This window comes from Takifugu rubripes, chromosome 2 (assembly GCF_901000725.2).
Source record: "Takifugu rubripes chromosome 2, fTakRub1.2, whole genome shotgun sequence".
Taxonomy (NCBI): Eukaryota; Metazoa; Chordata; class Actinopteri; order Tetraodontiformes; family Tetraodontidae; genus Takifugu; species Takifugu rubripes.
Window position 1 is genome coordinate 6,397,958 of NC_042286.1, and position 8,352 is coordinate 6,406,309.

An 8,352-nucleotide genomic window follows, 5' to 3' on the forward strand; every position below is an offset into this window, starting at 1 on the left:
CCGCCGTCCCCCCCCCCCCCATCCTGACCCCGGCCACCACACCCACCCTCAGCCTGTGCGTGGCCCTTGGCTAACCCATCCTGCGGAAGGGTCAGGGTTAGGGCAGCAGACTCCCAGCCAAATGGAAGGTTGCCCAGAGGAGCTGATGCCAGAGAGACACAAGAGACCCAGGGACCCTTCTGATGTTCCTCGGATTTTCCAAAGAGGGAGAGGCTGCAGTGTTTACAGAATCTTTAATTCACGGAGGGAAGGAGTGATGCACGGCTGACGTATGACGAAGGAACAGAACAGTGTATAAATAAGTGTCACGAAAATAGAAGTATGCATGTCTCTCAGAGACTAAGGAGGAAGCTTAAAAAAAGGAACTGTGGGGTTCAAACCTGTTGTTTTCCCGAGCATTGTGTTTGTATTATTGCTATTCCTCAACATCTGAAGATGAACAGACACCAAAAGTGACTTTTATTTACGCTTAAAAGCTAGGAGACAAAATAAACTAAAGGGGAAAACACACGACACATGCAAGAGAAACGATCCCGTATGGAACATGATGGAGCGTTTCACCAACAGTCTCCGCATAAGAGAACATTCCATTAATTTCAATTTGTCAAAATGATTCCACCTAAGGCTGTGGGATTCTCAGCTGTTGCTTTCTACTGGAGGAAGTCTCATGCGGCTCCGGACTCAGTCTCAAGTGCCTCGCTGCAGCAGGACGGGCCCGTCAGCAGATGACTTGTGTGCAAATCTTTGACCTTATCAAATCGTCCACTTCTGGTTTGACATCAGTTCCTGCGGATATGCAATATCCACTCAGTTGTTGTTGTTTTTTAACACTCTCATTTCCTAGTGGCTCCGGACAAACGCAATGGGTGTAATTCTGTTGGGCAGTTTATTTCACTGTAAAGACAACAACAGCATGGACAACACGGCTCAGGTAATACCAGCGGGGTCAAGTTGCTGAGAGGGTTTCCTCGGAATAACAAATGCCGCCTGCTTATGACCGTCTGATGGCTTCATTTTTCACTTGGCCTAACTTGCTAATTTTTACTGCTCAACGTCCTCCACTCAGGCTGCGTCGCTAAGTCATAAGTGCGCTGCTGCTGGCTGATATATGGGTCTGCGCCATGATGTCAGCGAAAAAACACTTTCAATAATTGCTATGATTAATATTCTCAACCCTCCAACACCTCCCCTTCTCCGTCCTGCCGCATATCTGCAGCTGCAGAATCATCTATCAGTCTGCTCTCGAACTGCTTAAATCCCGCGAGTGATGCATGGCACCTCGCCAAACTTCCAAACTATTTACATCCATTCAGATCATGAGACGCTGAGGTGCCTCCAATGACCAGTTCCAGCCAAAGGGAAAGAGGAAGGGAGACAATTGGAGCTTTTTTATATGCACAGGAATTATTATACTTCAATAATAATAGTGTAATAATAGCAACATGTTGGTTTTCTCAAAGGTACAGATGATGCTGTTTATGAAACAAAGAATGAAAGGTGGGCATTTGATGTTTAACTGATGTCCTTCAGCTGATGGCTCTGCACGGCTGGAATGTGTGTGTCGAAGTCTCACAGGATGGGTTTCCTCTTGACTTGCACTCTGATTGTTTAGGAGGAAAAAGGTGAAACAGATACGTGTAAACAGTGGAGGTCTTTCAGAAGTCTGGACAGACGCAGGAGGCCCCGGGACAGTAGCTGACCCGTCACGTTAACAGTACACACCCCGAGGAGCCGGCTCTGCCGTATTCTGTCTGGTGGCGTCAGAAAAAATAAACTGTCACTTCCTGGATGCTGATAGACAAATTTATAGAGCAGTGGGAAACATTCCTCATGCAGGACGGCTTTGAGAGCTTCCCAGTGTACTTTCCACGGCACCACAGATAACCCAGAGTAACAAGAGTCTCGAAAGCCAATGAAAAGGAATGCTTTCAATAGAGAAAGGTTTGGTATTTACGGGGATCAAATAAAACCCCTTTCATCCTGCACATTGGAAAAACAAAGCGAAGCAGCTCTGAAATAATGTTTGAGCTCGATATAAACAGTCAAACTCTGTTTTACATTTAAACTCGTGCCGATCGGATTTACTGCGAAACACTAGAATGCAGACTTTACATTTTATATTTGAAATAAAAAAGTAAACACCGCCTCCATTTTGACAATTTACAGCGCACGTGAAAGCTTGTCGGTGCTAATCGGGAGGATGGAATCCACTGATTTCTTCATAAATTCACCAGTATCTCTACTCTTACATCCTAATCTGTTTCCTTTGACTCTTGCTGCCGGATGTGTTGCTTCACTGTCCCTATTAAATATGTCGATTATATTAAAGGAACATCGCTGGGATTGCTTCCTGTGCGAACTTGAATTTTAGACAATGCTTTTGAGTCTGGCAAATTAATAGCAGTCAATTAGGCATTTATTATTAACCTCCTATGGCTCACTGTCAATTATCTGTCCCATTAACTCTGTAATACTGTACGCTCTATATGTGTTTAACACCGAGCAGATCCGGCACGGCTCATATTTAATCTGCAAGTATGAAAAAGCATGGAAATGATGACTTTTATTGCCAATTCAATTTAATTAGATTTAATGAAATTGTTACAGTCGCTTATACGTCTTTCTGGCCTCTTTGATGATTTATAGTAACAATAACAGACGTGCAGATTAGTCATTAAATCCTCACACTTGTCCTTCTGTCTCATACAGCCGACTGTCTTTGGTTTGCTGCAATAATGATCACATTAAAGGTAATATGACTGTCCACCTCAGAGGCTCTGGTGGATTAGTAACATGGAAACCAACCAGGAGGAAACCTGCAAAGTCTTGTATGAATAAAATATGATATTTCAGAAAATGACACGTGGCGAAAAGCATCACAGAAAACATAATTACCACCACATGGAACCATCGCGCACTTCTAATGATACCCAGCCGTTCCCTCCATGTTGCTACCGTGCCTGCATTACGTGGTTCCTGCTGTGTCCCTCCTGACGCTCATCAGCAAACCGCTGCGCTTGTAACAGGAAATCATTCTGCCGCCGCACACACTGAGCCCTATTTACACAAACGCCCTGAAAACACTTAAGGCAGGATATTTGATTGTGAGAAGCCTTTTCCATGTTGTTTTTCCAGAGCTGGCCATCTCCCTGGGTTAAGCCGTAAAGACATAAAACACACGATTAATAGTGCTACTTGCAACAATAATAATAATAGGAATAAAAAAAGGCCTTGCCTGTCATCAGAGAATGGTTTCAAATGTTTGGTCGGTCTTTGATGCCATTGTTTTTGTCTACAATGCAGTCATGTGTTATGTCTACCGTGCTGCGACGCAGTGCATCCAGTGCATGGGCTCAGGAAACAGATCACATTGTTAGCTGCAAGCAGCAGTTACAATAGAGCTCGAAACACAATGAAATTGGGAGAGCACATTATACGAAAACCCAATTCTACTTAGGGTGTGGAAGGAAACCATTAAAACCAAAGAAATGCCAAATATGGTGAAGTTCCTGACATAAAGAGCAGGGCTGCGAAGGCGAGACGCCCCTGCCTGCTCACATTTGGGTCCCCGATCAGTATCTGGACATCCTCTCAGCATAAACAGAGCTGAGACATCCTTGTCCAGCCCCACACCAGCCATCTTTGCCTGGTCCCTGAAAGATTTACGATGCAGGGACGTGGGACAATTAGACTAAGGGAAACACAAAAGCCAGGAGCTCTGCAGCTGGAGATTTACGCTTTTACAAAGGTGCTGTTTTGGAAATTGAAAGTGTAATTGGTAAATGTTGACATTGCGATTTAGATGAGAAGTCTCTCAAGTGGAAAATGTCAGGTTAATTGAGGTGTAACCTAACTGCTGTCTTCATTCCACCCAGTACTGATTCTGGTATTAATATATGCAGAGTGTGTGTGTTTGGCTGTTGGATGTATATGGTAGATAGCGTCTCAAATAGATTGCCTTTATTTTGATTCCATGTTACTGAATTGCAGTTAAAATTGTACCTTTTAATATGAATATATTTTTAATTGATTACTACTTCCATAATAATACTTCTGACATTTATTTGGCAAGGCCAAAAAAAACACCTTCTACGGATAACAAATAAATAACAATTGAGGCATGTGAAGATAAAATAAGGATATATGTTGGATATGAGAGGCTGTAAAGAAATAATTAATGCATTTATTACAAAAACAGAAAGCAAAGGAACATCCTTAGGAATGTTGTGTATAGTGACTTGGATTCATTTTGTCTCACCTCATTAGACAGACCAGTTAATGTTATTGCTACCATTGCAATACAATAATGAATACTGGTGAAATGTTCACTCACTTTTTAAACTCTGCTACCTGCTACCTGTTCCTTGACCTCGGCCTAGCATTTTGGAGATTAATAATTGCTCCAAGAAAATAACAAATCGTGGGTGATGAAAAGGAAAAATAATTCCGTCTTAATGCCGCATAACATGAGCAGACACGGCCCTGCTCGGTTCACCAGCCAGAACTCGTTTTAGGTCAAAGCCGTCATGACATTAAGGACACCCTTCAGTAATAGTCCTAAACCATAATTCCTCTGAATGTGTTCAAACGTGTCAATCACAACCAGGAAGTGTTAGATCTGCACATGATCATTAGATTTTTGCACATAACATATTGCTCAGTGATTCTCCTCCTGATTGTCCATGTTTAATGGCAGCCTCCATCTGCCAGCGCCGTGAGTCTGCAGGCTAACGGCCCATGCTGCCCCCCATTAGGGCCTGTTGGCGCAGGCCCCGGGCACATTTTGCTTCTGGAAGTGTGATTATTGAGGCCTGATTACGACGTCTGTAGTCACAATAACAAACTAACCGTCGGCGGACATTTGGCAGTCGCCCCGCGAAGGCAAACGGCGGGAGAATTAATGACGCTTTAAACTCGCACAGTTTTTTAGTGATGATAATCTCGATTCGGGGTAATTTGCAGCAATTGGCGGCATATGGTTTGGGTTTGCTGTTGATGTCCACTAACGGATATGAAATGTTGGTGGACTGGGAGCAATATGGCAGCGCATAAGCGAGTCTGCTCGAGCTCACCATCTGCCGATGAACACAAATTATTGATAAACAGGCTTGTAGCAACGTATTAAAAGGTACCTACATTGTTACCCTTTAGTCAGTTTAAAAGAATGATTTCCAATGAGGTGCAGGGAATAAAGAAGAACCTTATTGTATAATGCAACAATCCTGTCTGTCTGTAATTAGAAATAACAGGATAAAGAGCTCATGCTCTTCAAAAGTTCATCAAAGCAGCAGTTCATCTGACCAGTTGGAGTCTTTCACAGGATATCTATGGGGTGGTTGAAGCAGGTCGCCGTGGAGATGGGAACAGAAGAGAGAGCCTGCTGCTTAGTGTTTGACACACACCTGAAAGGCCCCGTGTTGTCTTTCTGTAGTTGTGCCTGTGGTGGTCTCCAACTGCCAGCTTATTTTTGAGGGGTACTCATTGCCTCATCCCTGCCTCCAGGCAAAACTCCAACTCCGGCTATGCCTCCTCTCTTTCTTTCCAGCCCCCCCCCTCCTCTTGCTCATCAGCTTCCTCTTTTGCCCCGACTGCTCTTGCTCACTCCGTTCTTCTGTCTGTTTCTCCATTCCAAGCGCCCCCTCAGGGCAGCAGGTTTGAGCAGAAGTCTATTGCAGTGATCAGAGCTGATAACCTGTATTCCGGACAGGCGTGCCACATGGGGCCACACCTTGCCCGAGGATAGGTCCATCCGTGCTGGGGGCAACGGAGGTACAGGGGCCAAGGGGCTGAGGCTGCAGGCTAGGTCTGGAGCTGGGTGATGGAAGCCTCAACTGAAGCCAGAGCAGGGGGGTAATGGACTGGATGATGGGACGGCAGCTGCATGAGCCTGAAGGCCAAGCTAGGCAGAAGGGGTCGCAGAGTGGGGCGAGGGCTAGAGATGTGGAGTGAGGAGGTGAGGAAAAGTCAGGGTTAGTGACAGGGGTCTGCGAGGTCCAGCTGAGGCTCTACTGATCCACGGTCGAGTGGAGCTGACAGGTGAGAAAACAACAGCACCTTTAATGATGGCAGCCAAGGTAGGGGCTGAGTGGATGTTACTCTGGCATGCACATGCACGGTTTGATGGAACGGTGTAGAGGGGATGGAGCAAGCGTGCAAAGCTGTGGAGAGAGTGATGGAATCTACTGTTACTGGCTGCTGGGTGCAAAGTTACTGTTTACAGCATCACGGCTGCTCAAGTAGCAATAAGAAGCCTCTACACAGCCACATCTGCGGCACGGCTAACATGCTATAGTGTTAGCACAATGAAATGCACCCCCCTTATTTTCACCTCAAGAATGTCATAAAAATCTTTTCCAAACTAATCAAGAAATAGACATGAGTTGTTGTATGCTAATAGCAATGCTACTCTTGGAAATATGCCTTGAACTTTAAAAAGAATAAGCAGTAAAAAAGTGAAACAAAATTGCCCAATGCAGAAGGATTTTTAATTTAACGACCTATACTATCTTATCCAAAGGCCGTCTTTCATTCAAAATTACTAAAAGGAGCCTGGCTTGAGGCTGTTAGCATATCAGAGTTGTGGGAAATTAGAAAGCACATTTTAAAGTGAGGTGGGCTGAATTCTGCAGGGACAGACCACCGCTGTTTGCATCCACTTAGGTGGCTCCACAGTGGCTGACAGAAAAACCATATGTCCCACCTCTGCAGCAGTTTTAAAAATGGCAACATCTGTCACTTTAGTGAAGACCCACACGCTGGATTTTTCAGCTGGGAGAACTATGGCCAAGTGCTCGCTGCAATCACATTCGTGCATGATGGGATAAATGTGCATGTTTGTTGTTGTTGGAGCAGAAATTTGTTGCAAGGCTTCATCTGCTTGACTGCCCGCTTGTCCGTGCTGCCCTGATTCCATCACCTTCTGTGGGTCTGGGGCAGACGGTGGAGAGGTGGGGGTCAGTTGAGGGAGGGAGGTATGATGGCGAGTGTACACAAAAAGTCACCCCGAATCTGCCAGCTGATTAATCAAGGCCGATTTGGCGGCGAGCACAGCCTACCCGCTCCTTCCTGACTAGTCCGAGTGTATTTATTTAGAGTAACCCGTGGCCAGTCACGCCTGACCTCAAACTATCAGGAGCAGCCACAGTTGCGCCCAAGCATAAACAAAAAATGCATAATGAAGGTAGGAGGACAGAGCGTGGGGTGGCGTTGGGCTGGCGAAGGAGGGAGAGACGGGGGGCAGAGGGGAGTGGAAGGAGGGCAGAGATAGGGATCTGAGCTCCGCAGCAGAGCTCATGCGTCCAGACATGGCCATAAAGCAGCCGTCTGTGTCCTGGTGTTTACCTCTCAACTGACATGGGAAGGGAAACCATTGACCTCTGTCAGAGCAGCCAGGGTCCATCCATCTTCCTGGCTGAAGGTATTTGGGGGGGGGGGGGGGGGTGTCAAATAGCTGATGGTGGACTTAATTGCTCCACAACCAAAGAGAGATTAGCTTGGAAATTAGAGGAAATGTTTGCAGTAATAATGAGTTTGGTCAGACAATCACACCGCAGCCACAGTTTGCAGCCAATTTGAGATTCTCTTCCTTTTTTGTTTCGTGGTTTCTGTCCACAATGGAGGTTAAAAGCACCACGCTTGATCAATTTCATCATCTTTGCTGTGATGTAAGTAGCAGGGCGCGCAGGAGAACACAAACAAACAAACAAAGATTGAGCCTCTATAGAGGATTATTGATCGGACATGAAGGTTAGCCAGGAGTCTGGGAAGGTTGGCTCCCAGCGCTCCCTCGAGAGGCCCAGCCGTCTTTAAAAACACAGGAAAGAACAGGAACACGGTCCTCTCGGTTGAGAGGAAGGGAACAAGTAGAACACAGTCCCAGTATTGACGAGGATCCATCTTTTGATCATTCGACCGATCATTTAGAGAAGGGGTCTAAATGGGAATGATATGCAGCCATTGCAACTTGATGTTATGCTGATTCTACAGGCACATTAATCCAAAACCAAGCACCAAATAATACCAAGCGATTTTTCGGTCGTCTAAGGGCAGAGGGAGATAAAGTCGACTGTTCCATCACGCCACCTGTTTGCCAACCTTGCTGCCCTACAACCTGCCTGACATGTAAGGCTCACCCAGGAAAGGCAGAGTGGTGTTTGAGGCGAGCAGGAGGAAGCTGGCAGCACACCAGCTGGTCACCAGAGGGGAAAAAAGAGAGGGAAGCAAGAAAACAACACATTCTGATACGTCAGGTGGCATCTGCTCGACTGGAGAGGGAAGAGGCCCCAGGATTTTAGAAAGATTCAATGTTCCTTGAATCCTTCAAATAATATTTTAAAAAATGAACTTGTGGAT